The sequence below is a fragment of the Mus pahari genome, chromosome 6 (genome assembly GCF_900095145.1).
Source record: "Mus pahari chromosome 6, PAHARI_EIJ_v1.1, whole genome shotgun sequence".
NCBI lineage: Eukaryota > Metazoa > Chordata > Mammalia > Rodentia > Muridae > Mus > Mus pahari.
The window spans coordinates 33610937-33627773 of record NC_034595.1 but is presented as its reverse complement, the minus strand read 5'-3'; the positions used below and the strand labels follow the sequence as shown (position 1 = coordinate 33627773).

At 41.9% G+C, this 16837-nt stretch overlaps 1 protein-coding gene across 7 annotated transcripts in view; it reads left to right on the top strand.

The window, feature by feature from the left end:
- Positions 1-1478: 1478 nt before the first annotated feature.
- The window catches only part of Mpdz (multiple PDZ domain crumbs cell polarity complex component), a 150200-nt gene continuing 134841 nt past the window's right edge, over positions 1479-16837 (top strand). For 4 of the 7 annotated variants that reach the window (XM_029540409.1, XM_029540411.1, XM_029540410.1 and 1 more), the window contains exon 1: positions 1492-1658. The gene's annotated coding sequence lies outside the window, so the exon portion shown is untranslated. Of the gene's footprint in view, positions 1659-16837 lie in introns of all 7 variants that reach the window. The other 3 variants (XM_021199922.1, XM_021199920.1, XM_021199919.1) reach the window with 1 other exon arrangement.

Below are 16837 nucleotides of genomic sequence, written 5' to 3'. Positions count from 1 at the left end.
GCATGAGAAAACATGAACTATGTCTTAGTCACGGTTTCTATTCCTGCACAAAACATCATGACCAAGAAGCAAGTTGTGCTGGAAAGGATTTATTCAGCTTAGACTTTCTATATTGCTGTTCATCACCAAAGGAAGTCAGGACAGAAACTCACACAGGGTAGGAACTTGGAGGCAGGAGCTGATGCAGAGGCCATGGAGGGATGGCTTGATACTTACTGGCTTGCTCCCCTGGCTTGCTCAGTTTGCTTTTTTATAGAACCCAGGACTACCAGCCCAGGGATGACACCACCCACAATGGACCCTGCCCACTTGATCACTAATTGAGAAAATAAATGCCTTACAGTTGGATCTCATGGAGGCATTTCCTCAAGGGAGGCTCCTTTCTCGGCGATAAGTACAGCTTATGTCAAGTTGACACACAAAACCAGCCAGTACAAACTATGAGAAATATACCCCATGGGTTTAGGCAGTAGAAGGCCTGTGCCCTTACCAAGACAACTGTCAGAGCAGTGACTGGCCCAGAAGTAAGGGTCTCTTCCACAGCTGTGATCAAGAATTCACTGGGTAGAGACAGGACAGTGGATAGAGCCTCCAGCCCTCCCCCTAACACCACTCTCTTTTCTTTACCTTTGTTTATGATTCCAAGATGGGAGGCCTGACAGAACAGATTCCCATAAATGCACTGGGGGAGAAGATGGGATGAACTGTCCCTCAGACTAACTACATCTTCATTTTCAAAAGTCTTAGAACTGACTCACTCACACACCCTGAAGACATCCAGTCTTTTAGTGTTTTAAAGTCTGAGAGTTACTGTACACTCTAATATTATTAGAAAAAAGGAGAGCGAGCGAGCTGTATTTTCTTTAATGGGTGTGGGGTTGGGGCTAGATTGTGGGACTCCAGAGCTGAGGGCAACAGAAAGACAATTGTAAAAGGCACAAACCAGAAAAGGGGCATTTCCCCCTACCCCCATCCCCACCCCGATTCCCAGTAGGAGACAACTCTGAGCACTTCCCCGGAATTTGCTGCTTTTTTTCTTTTAATTGTCTCACCAGTCTAAGACTGCATCTTGATGTGCTAAGTAACTTCTCAAAAAAACGGACTTCCTTTGACCACCTCTTTTCTGAAGAGGCCACGAATGCAGAGGGCTGTCCTCACCAAAAACTAGGAGAACTGCAACTAGAGGGGCTGGGGAGCATAAAACACAAAAACTGCATTCTTAGCCCAATTCAATTTTTTGATAAAATATCAGCAACACTGGAGGGCAAGTATTTCTCGCGCCAATATTTGTGAAATGCTATACTTAAAAAAAAGGCATTTCCTTTGGAAGTCACATTTAGGAGCCTGCCCCACGCCCCGCCGCCTTCGCGCTCGTCCGTCACCCACGCGGGCCCCGGACCGGGCGCCGGTTCCATCCCGGCGGCGGCTGGGCCGCGCCCCTGATTGGCCAGCGCGCCCCGCCGGCGTCACGGCTTCCCGCAGCCCCGCGGCCTCCGGGAGCCTGGTCCGCGCGCAGCAAGGCTGGCCGGCCGCGGGCTCCGGTTCTCGGGCCACGCGTGAGCGTTCGCGCCACACGGCGCTCCGAGGGCCGTGACTACAGCGGAGAGGAGCCGAGCGCTCTGCCCACCCCGGGAGTCCCCGCCAGGCCGCCGAGCCGGGTAAGCGGCCCCGCCCGAGCCCTGCCCCCGGGACTCTGGAAGTTTCCCCGGCTGCGCGCTCCCCGCCGTGCTCTCCCCGCGGCCTGCGCGCCTGTTGCTGTGCGCGGGCCCCGGGGAGTGCGGGAGGGCCCGGGCCTGGTGGGGGTGGGGGAGCGTGCGGGAGGCGCTTTGTGTCGGAGCCCAGCTTCGTGGGGCGCGATGGTGCTCTCTGGGCTGCTGTTGTCCAGGGGCTCGGGGACTGGGCAGTTCCTTCCCGGGTCATTGGCGGCGGGGAGGCGGAGGAGGGGGCGGTGGCAGCCGGGGCGGGGGCGAGGGGGCTGCTCTGCGAGGGGAGGACGCGGAGGATGCGTAGGCCTGCGGGCGAAGGTTGGGGTTTCCTTCTAGCATCAGATAAGAGGAGCGCGACTTCAACAGCCAGAGGGAAAACTCCTCTCAGTGTTGTTTCAGTGTCCTGAGGGGATGAATCTGAGAGCTGAGCCCAGGCCACCTCATCCTGTGCTGTAGGACAGCTGTGCAGTTGACATCACCTTTGTGTGTCCATAGACCTTCGTTTAGGATGCCCTTTATAAATGAGTCATCTGGGAACAGAGGGGGGGTTGGTTCTAGGGGTATGGGAGGTTTTTGCATGTAGAATTTGTACAGAGATGATGAAGATTTTATAACGATCAAATTATCCAATGTAGTAGTTTACGGATTTAGAGGCTGATAGAATCCAGAGTAGCAATTGCATTTAAAACTCTCAATAAAATTAAACTTTGAACGCTTTTGATTTCAAGTTCTAATATAAAGTTTTGGATAAGTGCACCTGGGCTATTATGTGTCCGTGGATAGAGGAAGGCTCTGTAATTTGTCTTATCTTCCTCACCCCATTTGAAAAAAAAAATAAGCAAAAATTTATGGGACTTTTTTTTTTCAGCATATTGATAATAGTGCATGTGTGTGCTGAGTCCTTCATGCGTTCCTTTCTTCCTTGAATTATTCTAGTTTCTTCTTGCTTTCTTTCTTCCTTTAACATGTTCTAATTTTACCGCAGTACCCTGATGGTGGTTTGGTGAGGGAGTTAAGTTTGTTTTTAAGGTGCTCCAAATCTTGTCACCCAGAAAATGATCTACTGAGTTTCTGGGGGTGTCTTTGAATTTCAGATGCTTTTAAAATAGGGAACACCTTGAGGGAGTTCTATACAACATACTTTGCTGCAGGTTGGAAGGTACTAGAGAGAGAATTTCAGAAATGCAAATTTGCATTGATTCAGTGCTGGTTGGCACTTTCAACATTTAACTAAAATACGCAAATGGTTTACAAATGAAATCCTGGATATGTGTTCTGGAGGTAGAACGAGGGGGTCTAGAACCTTCTGAGCAGCAGTGAGTTGCTGCAAAGGTAACTGACCTGCGTTAGAGAAAGATCATTCTGCAGGTTACATCCCAAGTCTGTCCTCAGAGATTTGACTGAGTTGAGTTGCAGGTTGGCTCCACTTTTTTTACATTTGTGCCATGGCCAACAACACCTTCTGAATTTCATCAGACCCTTTAAGGCAGAGTCGACATACTGGAGTGAATATGGCTCCAAATACTGGAGAGTAAACTCTCCATCTCCCAGAGAAAGATCTACACTCAAGAATGAAGAAACAGATGAGTTCTTAGGGGATTTGGGATTGCTAGATTGTCCACGGGATGTATCTGGCTTCAGTGGGTTTGTAAAAATAGACATTTGGCCTTAGGTATAACTAGGTTGTAACTGTCCTTGGGTATAGTTACATTGTTTCAAGCATCAGTTTGCTGATAAGAAAGGTATTTTTCTCTTTTAAGTTTAAGCTTTGTGTACTGAACAGTATTTACACAAATTTGAGAAACTAGTCTGGCAAAATTGTTACATTTTAATTAGTTATATAATTTTAGGGGCTCCATGGGAAGAAAAGTGGGCAGGAGAAATCAGTGCTAATTAACCAGGTGCCTTCACTATCTAAGGTAGGTAGTAGGTGGTAATTAGTAACAGGGTACTTTGGAGACTTATTGCTTTGGATTAGGCACTGGAAGGTCTGGGGGTGGGTCAGAAGTAGGCATACAAAATAAATACAAAATAGTTTTCTGGAAGCTTGATGTCTTCACTGATCACAGGGGAGGAGGGAAGAATAGAAAGGTCTCCTCTTGAGATTCATAAAAAACAAAACAAAACAAAAAAAAGCAGCCAAAGGGTCTTAGGTTGCTGGACATGATGAAGCGATAATAGTTTTGCTCTTGGTGCTGCTGTTAACATAAGATAGTGTTTTTCATTAAGAGAGCACAGACCTGTAGGTGAAATGGGAAGGAGGTGGTGGCAAGAACTAGAGGGGATGTCAGTTTGTGTCTTTCTAGAGTAGAATTGAAGGTTTGGGTCCAGGGGAAGTGTGTGGGTGATGAAGGGAAAGGGGCAGGGAGATGGATATGTAGGCTGAGTTTTGTCTTTCCCAGTGTTTGTCATTCTGTCTGTAATCTCAGAAGTCATCCAAATGTCCTTGTATTTTACCAGCAGTCCCTTCAAGGCAGTCCAGTCTTTCCTGTCATGTACTTCCAAACTCTTTGGCATCTACCCGTTGCTTGCTTACCCAGCCACCGTGTGTGCAGTAAACAGCATCCCATATCCAGTCTGGTGTAAAGGACTTGACAGCTGGAGAACTATAATGTATGTGCTGGTGATAACAGGAAGTGATAGCCTTGGTTCCCAGGGGACAGCAATCAACAAGTGGGCATTTGGCTGGTTGGTCTCTGTCTCTTTGTCTTGTAGATGATGACATCTCTGTATTTTTTCTTTTGTGTGTGTGTGTGTGTGTGTGTGTGTGTGTGTGTGTGTGTGTTGACCTATTTTTTTCCTAAGAGGATGCCTGGTCTCATTAGATTAAGGCCACTGATTACCCCATCTAACCTTAATTATTTCTTTAAAGAAACTCTCCAAATACAGTCATATGCTTAGGTCCTAAGGATTTGGATTTCCCATGAGTTTGTAGGAAGAAAATGCATCCCTTATCCTATAAGAAAGTTCTTGGAGAAATGCAGCCTGTAAGCTGACTAGAACCAGAAGAATAGGCTGGCCTGAGGTAAAGGAGAGGGGTCAGAGAGGAGGCTGCTGGGTAGTCTAAGCGTTAGTGAGGTAATATGATGCTTGGTAAGAAAGGGGACTGCTATTTGAGGAAAGGCTATTTTATCTCTGGCCCAAGGCCTCCTGCTTTCTGAAAGTATTCACTGGGCACTGTATATCTAAGACCTTTTTCCTTTTTGAAGATAGAACATTAGTTCATTTTAGTGTTTTATAAAAGCATAATTTTCTCAAAGTATTTCTAAGCCTTAAAAATAGTAAAACAGATTCATTAAAGAAGAAAATATTAATGTAAACATGATGATTTTTGTGTTTGACTAAAACAACACAATTTGTTTAATTAATTAACTTTCTGCTTCTTGAGGCAGGGTCTGATGTAATCTCAGCTGGCCTCTGATTTACTATGTAACTGAGGCTGGCCTTGAACTCCTGATTCCTCTGCCTCCACCTCTGAGGTTCTCAGGAGCACACTACTACACCTACTATAGTACTATTTCATTGATTTAGAAACTATGTCCCATGTCTGTTTTGTGGCTCAATTTTTGTCATAAAATTTTCCCCTTTTGAAAGTTTCCCCCTTTTAGAAAAAAAAAAAAAAAGAAGAAGATTAAAAAGGCAGGGTAATCATATGTACTCAGATAATTTAGAGACATGCAAACGCCATTCTTCCAGTCCTGGCCATCTGGGTGAAGAGAAACCAGGGCAACAGCACAGGAGATGGAGACTGATTCTGACATTTTCTTTCCTTCCTGTCCTTCCTTCCTGCCCTTCGTCTTTTTGCCTGTGGTAGTTAGACTTGTTGGGTTTAGGGAATTCTTATCTTTATTTATTTAATATTCTTATTTTTATAAAACTATTTTATCTCTAGGTCTAAGATATTGTAAATAAATGCATGAGGGAAAGTGAGAAAGGGAACATTTGTACAAAAGATATAAAGCACATACAGTAAACTAAATACACACACACACACACACTCACACTTACACACTCACACACACACTCACATACTCACACTCACACCCACTCACATGCTAACACTCTCACACACACACACTCACGTACTCACACACACTCACACACACACACACTCACATACTCACACTCACACCCACTCACATGCTAACACTCTCACACACACACACTCACGTACTCACACACACTCACATTCACACATACTAACACACACTCACATACACACACATTCACACATTCATACACACATTCACACACACATTTTAATGAAAAACAATTAGGTTCTGTTGAATATTTACCATTAGTAGTTCTGATTATATAGTAGATAGATCTTATATTCTATTAATTACTATTTTTGATATATATATATATATATATATATATTTGAAGCTTTCATAATTTCTTTTGAAGGGTAATAGATATAAATGGGAAACGTTGCTTAGTTTTCTGTGTGCGCGCGCACATGTATGAGAGAGAGAGAAAGAGAGAGAGAGAGAGAGAGAACTTATGAAGACTTTAGTAGAGTGTTTCCTGGTCCCCCTCTTTCTCTACAGTGTTCACAGTTTTCTTGGGGGTACTGAGTTGATGAGCTGATTGCCCTTTAATCATGGGAATCAAAGGTGGAGATCCCCATCATGCATGCAAAAGACAATAGCAGGGCCATTCATTCAGTCAAGGGTGGAGGGGGTGGAGATAGGAGGCTCCTTGGAGCTTATTGGCCAGCTAGCTAAAGCAACTGTCTAATTCAGTGAGAGACTGTGTTTCCAATACAGAGAGTGATAAAGGAAAACACCTGACCTATACTTCTGGTTCCTACAGGCTCATGCAACTTACTCACATATGCAGGCATACACAGGGCGTGTACATGCTTTGCTACATGCACACATGTACAGCATTTCAGTGCTGCTTATTGTGAAGGTTGTTGGGTATAGAGTGGATCAGGCTAAGTCAGCAAGCATTTTTAGTCTTTCTTGTAGCTGATTGGAGACAACAGGATAGGTCATGTGGGGCTGAATTATTGTTTTCTAGCATGAATGTTTGTTCAACCCAGGAGGTTCTTGTTTTCTTAGGGAGGCATGGGGCTATTTAACATATTTGTTAAAAATAAAGTTTCCTTATGGCCCTTTGATTTCTTTTCTGCTTCCCTTGTCTACCCACGCCCCTTCTTCAGGGACCAGCAATGTGCTCTCTGTCACTGCAGAGGAGCTGACGTGCACAGATCTTGACTAAACTGAATAGATTGATTATACAAAGGCTATAGCTTTTTCACTATGTAATTATTTTTTATTTCAAACTAAAGTAATTTAAAGTTATAGTGACAACTTAGTTCTGTTCATTACTCTCTACTAGTTCACTGAACATGGATATACAATTATGGAGACTTTAATAGCTTAGGGTTCTTTTGTACTTTCACTATTCACTTACAGTAAATTTATTCTTACTTTTGTGGATGAGTAGAAGTTTTTGCTATAGGACCTATTAGGTTCTGCAGTTGAGAACTATAAATTAAAACAACAAAAGATAGATTTACTGGCAAAAAGGTCAGACACATAAAATCAATGCTTCTAATTTTACTTGCAAGAAGGCCACACAGAAATGAATACCTTGAGTGGCTAGACTGAGGTGACAGATAGGCGTGTGTGCGCGCACGTGTGTGCACGTGTATATGTGTTTCTGGTGTGTACAGTAGGAATTGTTTTGATTTTATGGGCATGGGAAAGGCTAATAACATCTTTACAGGTAACAATAAAGAATATATGAATTATAACATTAAGTTTATGTTATTTTAAAGAGAGGACATTTTTGCTGTACTTGGGTTAAAAACAGAGTATCAAGAAAAATGTCTGTGTCTTCTGGTTCTCATGGCCTCCATATCAAAATAGACCTTATGCCAAAGGAGCATATTTTAGGACAGTGGACTCTGATTCCTGTATTTTAATGTGCATCAGACGTTTATATTTGGCAGTGGGTCTTCAGTCTTTTTAAAGGCTACTTTTGGGAAGTCATAGAATTTCAGTGGTTTTTATTAGATGTTTCAAAAAATGCTACTGGGAATTTTAAAATAAAAGTATCCAAGATCCTTAACTTTTGATAATATCAGGTGAATAAGTCAGAATAAATAATTCAAGAAATACTCCCTCTGAGCAGGGCATATATTAATATTACATATATTTTTTATTATATATTTATCGTACAGTGAATTTTGTGTTTTATTTCTAGACTCCCTGCCAAAATTCTTTTCATGTGTGTGCATATTTTTAGTATTTAAAAAAAATATATTGTTAGAATTATCTGTAATTCCATATAAAAACATACAAGAGAAATATATAAGGCTTTAACCAGTAAAGGTGTAATTTGCTGTTAGGATTATACAAATAATAGGTAGTCTGTAAATGTTCTAATTAAGACCATTGAGTATACCAAGAACTAGAGACAGGATGAACTAAAAACCTATTTTATTCTAGATCAGGCCTTTCCAATAGAAAGGTAGAAGACTGGGGCTGGTGAGATGGCTCAGTGGGTAAGAGCACTCGACTCCTCTTCCGAAGGTCCGGAGTTCAAATCCCAGCAACCACATGGTGGCTCATAACCATCCATAACAAGATCTGACACCCTCTTCTGGTGTGTCTGAAGATAGCTACAGTGTACTTACATATAATAAATAAATAAATCTTTAAAAAAAAAATAAAAAAAGAAAGGTAGAAGACATATGTAATTATAAAGGTGTGTGTGTGTGTGTGTGTGTGCGCGCACATGCGTACGTCTGTGTGTGTGTGTGTGTGTGTGTGTTGAGTGCATGTGCACTTGCAGGTTCCTGTGGGCTCATGCAGAGGCCAGAAGAGGAGGTTCTAGTCTTCTGGAACTGGAGTGACGGGCAGTTGTGAGCCAACTGATATGGGTGCTGGGAACAGAGACCTAGTGCTATGTAAGAACGACAAGTGCACTTAGCCCAGAACCATCTAAAATACATAATTTTAAAAATTCTTAGGAGCCCTAATAAAGAGAAATGAAAAATAGATGAAATGTATTTTAACAGTGTACTTTGTTTAAAATATTATTTAGTTATGCAATAAAATATGAACTACAGATTAAGAATTTGTCTTCCTTTTTTGTTTTTTTATTTTTTGTTTTTATTTTGTTTTATTTTGTTTGGTTTGGTTTGGTTTTTCGAGATAGGGTTTCTCTGTGTAGCCCTGGCTGTTCTGGAACTCACTCTGTAAACTAGGCTGGCCTTGAACTCAGAAATCAGCCTGTCTCTTTCTCCCAAGTTCTGGGATTAAAGGCCTGTGCTACCACACCCAGCTCTGTCTTCCTTTTTTTTTTTTTTTTTTTTTTTTTTTAAGTCTCCACTGTCATTGCTATATTTTACACACAGACTATCATCATTTAGAATTGCTATATTTTAGAAGCTAAGTAGATATGCTGGCTCCAGGCTACCGTGCTGGTAAACATAGCGCTTTAAGTCATGCATCTAAGCTGTGAGTCAAAAGAGGTGACTTCATTGTTCCTGGACAGAGCATTCTGCTGGCTACACCCTTTGAGCCTTTCCTGGATTGTTTTGTCTTTGGTCTTTTGAGAAAAGATGTCAGTGCCAGGCTGGGATTGTCCTTCCTCAGCCTTACAAGTGCTTGGAACACAGGCATAGGCCACCTGTCCAGCTGGGTCAATTTTAGTCTTTATGTGTTTGTTTCTACTTTCTGACCCCTCATTGAAAGTGTAATAGAAAGCACTGCTTAGTCCATATTGTTGTTTCTCCTATGGGGCTGCAAACCCCTTCAGCTCCTTGGGTTCTTTCTCTAGCTCCTTCATTGGGAACCCTGTGCTCTGTCCAATGGATGGCTGTGAGCATCCACTTCTGTATTTGTTAGGCACTGGCTCAGGAGACAGCTCTATCAGGCTCCTGCCAGCAAGCTTTTTGTTGGCATCTACAACAGTGTCTGGTTTTCGTGGTTGTTTATGGGATGGATCCCCAGGTGGGGCAGTCTCTGGCTGGTCCTTCCTTTAGTCTCTACACCACACTTTGTCTCTGTACCTCCTTCCATGGGTATTTTGTTCCCCTTTCTAAGAAGGGACGAAGTATCACTTTGATCTTCCTTCTTCTTGAGTTTCATGCGTTTTGTGAATTGTATCTTGGGTGTTATGAGTTTCTGGGCTAATATCCACTTATCAGTGAGTGCATACCATGTGTGTTCTTTTGTGACCGGGTTACCTCACTCAGGATGGTATTTTCTAGTTCCATCCATTTGCCTAAGAATTTCAAAAATTCATTGTTTTTATAGCTGAGTAGTACTCCATTGTGTAAATGTATCACATTTTCTGTATCCTTTCCTCAGCAAGAAATGACATTCCTTGTGAACCCCTTCTTTTCTCTGTCCATCCTTCAGGGAGGGGTGGATGTGTCACATCTTCAGGTTCCTACTGATGCCTGATGAGAATGTTGGGTGCTTAGCACATCACAGTATGGTGCTGGGCCATCCATATTCTGCTTGGACAGATGGGAGGCTTGTGTCCTTATTCTCTGCCATTCTTGTGCTTGCAGTCTCCATGCCAGGTAAATGAAGACTTTTATACAGTTTGAATATTCATCTTTAATTTAAAAAAGATTGAAATTAGATATGAAAATATGTAAACACTGGTCCCTAAATTGTTTGTAAAGAAAAAGGAGATGCAAAATGTACACAGAGGAAAACTAGAGGCTTAAGGTTGGAAACACGAACATTGAAAAATGTACTGTTATGTTTAAGAATTATTCTGTCATTAAAAACTGGTAGAAAGAAAGCTTCATGCCTGGTCACGATGAACGACACCGGTGTCTTCTTTTATCTGATGGTGAGGAGGTGGCTAGAGTGTTTTTCCGGCATGTGGAATGCCCATGGATGACAACTGCTAGCTGGCAGCTTGACAAGATGTAGAAATACTCGGGGACACGCTTCTCAGCACACCTGTGGATTATTTTCTTGATTAGGTTAAACTGTGGTCAGGAGACCCATCTTAAACGTAGGTGTCACCATTTCTTGGGTTATTGAGCACAGGCATTGATGGTCTTTGCTTTCTGAGTCTGAGCACAGGCATTGATGCTCTTTTTGACTTTCTGAGTCTGAGCACAGGCACTGAGGACTCTTTGCTTTCTGAGTTTCTAGCCGTCATACGGTAGTCACTGCTTCACACTCCTATTGCTTTGACTGCTTTGCCAAGATGGAATGGACCCTTGAAATGTGAACTGAAAGAAACCTTTCTCTCTTGAGTTGTCTTTTAGAGAATCTTGTCAAAACAATAGGAAAAGAAAGTTAGATTCTCTGTGTTATATTGGAATACCAAAAGAAAAGAGGAGGAGGTGAGGGTGAGATAAAGTCCTCATTTGAAGGAGAATGGGAAACCTGCATTCTGAGCTTGTCTTGTTGCTAAGTCTACTGATGCCTCATATCTAGGAAGGTTTCAATGTTTAGTTAATACTTGATGAAATAATACACTTGTCAGTTTTGGACTTTTTAATTTGTGTCAATGTCTACATTTCTAGATTAATATGGATAGTTTTATTTTGTGGTTGATTTTCTAAAGCAACCAATAACATCAGTTTATTTTATGCGAGGAATATTGTAATAAAAATGATGCCTCTGTAACATTTTTAAGTGCTGACTTATTTTTTCTGACAGTCAAGCTACGTACTTTGCTCCATGTGTCTTTCTGCATTTTTCAGCTTATTCACTTTATTACAAGCTCTTCTTTCCCACCTACAGTTGCTTCTCCGTGTCTTGCTCTACTAAGTCAGAACTAAGCTCTTTCCATTAATCTCTCTGGTTAATAACACTTTATGTGTCAGTTCTAAGACTAAACTGAATTTTGCAATTTGTCAGGTCAAGTTCTACTTCTTTTAACCCCTATGGGGCAGGAGATGATTTTTAGGACTGTAGGTAGTATAAAAAGTGTCCCTGGCTGAGGAGATAAAGTACTTTCATGCAAGAATGAGGACCAGAGTTGGGATCCTCAGAACCTATGTAAACAATCCAGGCCAGATTGGAGCTCTCCTTAGTCTGACAACTGAGAGCCAGAGGCAGGACTGACTAGGTAGACGAGTAGGGGTTCCAGGAACTCTGGGTTCAGGTAGAGACCTTGTATCAATTAAAAACAAAAACAAAAACAAAAAAAGGGAGAGATCTGTCAGGGATGATGGTTAACGTCAACTTCAGGCATCCAAATACATAGGCACACATGCATTCTTACACACATGTGAATACGCACGCATGCGCGCGCGTGCGCGCGCGCGCGCGCGCGCGCGCACACACACATACACACACACCATAGTATATACAAAAAAGAGGTTTCAGTAAATGGGAAAGGTGTCATAAAACCTTTTGCTTTGCTACATCAGTAATAATGGGGTAGTTTACTGTTCTTACTCTAGAAATGAGTAACTTTGATTAAATTAAGGACTTACTGTGATAGCTGTTGGAAATACAAAAACACAGAGATTAATATACAGACATTACACCAAATACAAATTAGTAATCAAAGTAGTTTTGCATGTCTATTGCTTGTAGGCATTTGCAAATGTTAACTATTAGCTGATTTGATCAAGTGTTTAGAACAACTCAGAGAGGACAGTATTCAACCTAGGATCACATAATTAAGAAAGTGATGTGTTTATTCAAGAGAACTTGGAAAGCCCAGCTACCTGAGCTATTTAATCTGAAAAGGAATAACTGTTGCTTGTCCTCCATCATTACTGTTAGAAGCCAGCAGTGGGAGTTGGTGCTGGAGACTCCCTTGCCTTTGATCTGTGGATTCCCAGGTTGGATCTATCTACACGTTGGCTCTGTTGCTTATAGGCTGTCTGCACAGGGAAAACACTGATTTTCTGACCCTCTCTCTAATCTGAAAATGGGCGGCTCTAAAAACATCTGTGAAGAATACATATCATTGGCTCAAGGGAACAGGGACATACTATTCATATTGCATAGATAGTTCAGTTGTACATAGTAAAAATATGTGCATATTGTTTTGTTCTCAGGACGAGTCATTATTACAGTAGACGTAATTGCAAGCAATACTTAGGCACAATTTTGCGGCAAGTTATACTTAGACACAAATTTGTTTGTGTGTTTTTTCAAGGCAGGTTTCTCTGTGTAGCCCTGGCTCTCCTGTAGTTCTCCAAGTAGACCAAGCTGTATTCAAACAGAGTTCTACCTGCCTCTGCCTCCCAAGCACTGGGACTAATGGTCTGCAGCACCATGCCCTGCAAGATGCAATTGTATTAGCTGCTGTTAGTGAACAGCATAGTTCAAAAGCTCCAAATAGACTGATTGTTGCTTTCATTTGTAGATTACAACTCTACCTACATCTTAGATATTTCAGTGGTAATATGTTTAAGGGAGTATTTGAAGGTAGTTTGTGTTTGAGGAGCCGGTTACTTTTCTCAACCCCCAAAATTATGTAGAATATGACCAAGACTTCGATCTTTCCTCCTTATTTCCTTTTGTTCCATTTCCAAATTCATTTGTAACCAAATTAATTTTAAATAAGTTTTGCTATTTAATTATGTAGTCTTCATATGTGAATTTCAGTATCTAGAGAAACGTAATGATGGCTCCAGTAAAATCTCCAGGGTTGTGCTTCTGTGTCTATAAAATCTGGTGTTAGCAGGCTTCGAGATAAAATTATTTTACTATTTTAAAATAATTCATCATTAATAATTGTGAAAGAAATAGTTGTTGCTTTACATCAGCTGAATGTAAGGGTTTTGAAGTACTCCGTGGAAACCACAGTAGAGACTGGCCTTAGAAAGGGAGGGTCTGCTTACTCGGAATGGCTCAGCTCCCTCCCAGTCCCCGCTTTCCTCTCAGCAGATGTGGAACTCAACCAAGAACACTCACAAGCCATTAGTCACCAAAAGCTTAGCAGGGGAGAGAAAAGGACCACACTGACTATAGTTCTAGGGTGGTGTTTTCTTACCAGACAACTTCTGATCAGAAATATGAGCCTGCCTTTTCTTGAATTAACATACAGACTTTCTCCTATCATATTCAGCAAAGGGAAATTATGGCAGCCACACACTGAATTTAGAAGCGCTGATTGATGTGAAAGGATAAAAATATCTAATTACGTGCAGTGTTTTATAGCTCATGGTAACTATGTAGGCGATGTGACCGAGGACACTCTTGATGATTTCTGTAGGAAAGATTCAAGAACTGGAGAAACACTTGGGAAAATAATGGAGATTGTTTGAAATAGATTTACTCTTAAGAGCTAAAAGGTACCATAGAAAATGACATTGGAAGAATTGTATAAACTTGAGGTTGTTAGAGAGAACCGTGCCTCTCCCCCTGTCCTAATGCCATAGTGTTTTTCGGTGAAGTTTGTCTCTATTCTCTACCTGTTAGAACTCCACTGAGGAATGTCTCTGTTAGAGTTGACAAAGCCACATATTGTTCTGCCTCAGGATTGGCTCTCCCATCTCACCAACTCAGTGGAAATCCTGTGACCGAGTAGGCAGCCAAGGAATGACAGACATCTTCAGTACCAGCCCCTCCTCCTGCAACTGTGAACTCTTGCAAACCAACTGCCAGCTACGGTTCTGTGTCCATGGGGATGCTTGAGTCTCCATGCGTTTTATAAGCACCAAGGACACAATGTGCTCAGTTCATTGGGGAATTGCCTTGCTCCAGGCAGGCAAAAGGACAAACAGCAAGCACCAGAAGTAACTTCTCTAGAGAATTAATTTCCAGTATAGGAATTACACCTGAGGATTCTGTAACCCAGAGTTTATCCTTCTGTGGGTTTGAGGGCTCCCAAGAAAACAGTGGCAGAAGTGAGTTGTTTTGTGGGGTCCAGGCTGGATCTAGAATCTCCTCTTATTGATGTGTTAATTTGCCAGAGCCACCCTTGGAGGAATCCCTCTGCCTGGCTCTGTCCAAGAAATATGTGTGGCATTTGGTAACTTGGCCCTTAACACTGAAAATGAGGTTCTGAACAGGGGCAAACTGCCCAACAATCCAAATTCCTTTGGCTTTCACTAGGGAGCGAGAGAACAGAAGAGAGTAAATTTCCACTAGAAGCGCCATTTCCTGAGTCAGTATGCTGAGGGGAGTTGACTCTGGAGAGGCTTCTGTCATCTAGGCCTGTGGGTGGAACACAAGAGAGACAAGTGCCAAAGACAAGGTATCAGAACCGAATTTTAATGTTGATTTTGGATTCTTAACAACAACAACAACAACTTGATGAAAGTGGAGAAGGGAAGGCATAAAATAATAGAATAACTGAAGCAGATTTGACTTATCTAATACTCTTTAAAAATGTTCCACCAATTTGATCCTTGAAGGATAGCAACAGCTCTAAGCCACAGACTTAGAAACCACTGGTGTATGTGGACCAGCCACACACAGTGAGCACCTGTCTCTCAACTACATGTGTTTTGAAGTTTTTTCCAACTCTAGAATTGACATCAGAGTAGATTACAAGCAGAGAATAAAAGAATTTAACTAAAATAATTTACAAATTATAATTTAAATGTGTAAGGGCCCCCAATAAAGGAGCTAGAGAAAGTACCCAAGGAGCTGAAGGGGTCTGCAACCCTATAGGTGGAACAACAATATGAACTAACCAGCACCCCCAGAGCTCGTGTCTCTAGCTGCATATATAGCAGAAGATGGCCTAGTCAGCCATCATTGGGAAGAGAGGCCCCTTGGTCTTGCAAACTTGATATGCTCCATACAGGGGAAGGTCAGGGCCAAGAAGTGGGAGCGGGTGGGTAGGGGAGCACAGGGGAGGGTATAGGGGACTTTGGGGATAGCATTTAAAATGTAAATGAAGTAAATACCTAATAAAAATTGGGAAAAATAATTTAAATGTGTAACTCAGGAAGTCTATAAAAGTCTACAAAAACAGTATTTTTGTGTTTTGGGGTATCCATAATTTAGGAAGGAAACACATACATTTCTGAAGGGGTATGAATACCCTTTTAGGTAGCCATCTATAAAATGAATGTGGACATACATATAGACCAAAGACATATACACAAAAAAATAAATGGAAAAGGATAAAATAAGTAAAAGTAACTTTCAAAACCCACTTTAAAGTAATTTTGAAAATTAAAGCAAAGTTAAGGAATATTTGTTAGTTTGAATGTATTTGTTGTATAAATATATTCATAACTAATAAAATGTTTAAACTTCAATTTTCTATGTATTTTTCATCACCATGGGATCTTTGTCCCTCTAAAAAGAGGGAAGTTTTAAAATTAAGGAAGTAAATAATAATAGGAATCCTAAGAAATGAAAGGAAATAATATAATTGTTATTTTTTAGTCTTTATTTTATTGGATGTTTTATGTACTTACATTTCAAATGTTATCCCCTTTTGGTTCTCCGGGTCCTCCCTCTCCCACACCCCTGCTTTCATGAGGGTGCTTCCCCTCCCACCACCTACTTCCACCTCACTGCTCTAGCATTCCCCTGCACTGGGGAATGAAACCTTCACAGGGCCAAGGGCTTCCCCTATTGATGCCAGACAAGGCCATCCTGGGCTTCATATGGGGATGGAGCCACGGGTCCCTCTCTGGTTGGTGGTTTAGACCCTGGGAACTCTGGGGTGGGGGTCTGGTTGGTTGATATTGTTGTTCTTCCTATGGGGTTGCAAGCCCTTTCAGCTCCTTCAGTCCTTTCTCTAACTTCTCTATTGGGGACCCAGTGCTAAGTCCAATGGTTGGTTGCAAGCATCCACCTCTGTATTTGTTAGGCTCTGGCAGAGCCTCTCAGGAGACGGCTATAACAGGCTCCTGTCAGCAAGCATTTCTTGGCATCTGCAATAGTGTCTGAATTTGGTGCCTGTATATGGATGGAACCCCAGGTGGGGCAGTCTCTGGATGGCCTTCCCTTCAGTCTCTGCTCCACACTTTGTCCCTATATTTTCTTTAGGCAGGAGCCCTTGGACATAGTACTACCTGAGTACCCATCTATACCACTCCTAAGCATATACCCAAAAGATGCCCCAACATATAACAAGGACACATGCTCCACTAAGTTCATAGCAGCCTTAATAATAGCCAGAGCTGTGCGTGGTGGCACACGCCTTTAATCCCAGCACTCAGGAGGCAGAGGCAGGCAGATTTCTGAGTTCAAGGCCAGCCTGGTCTACAAAGT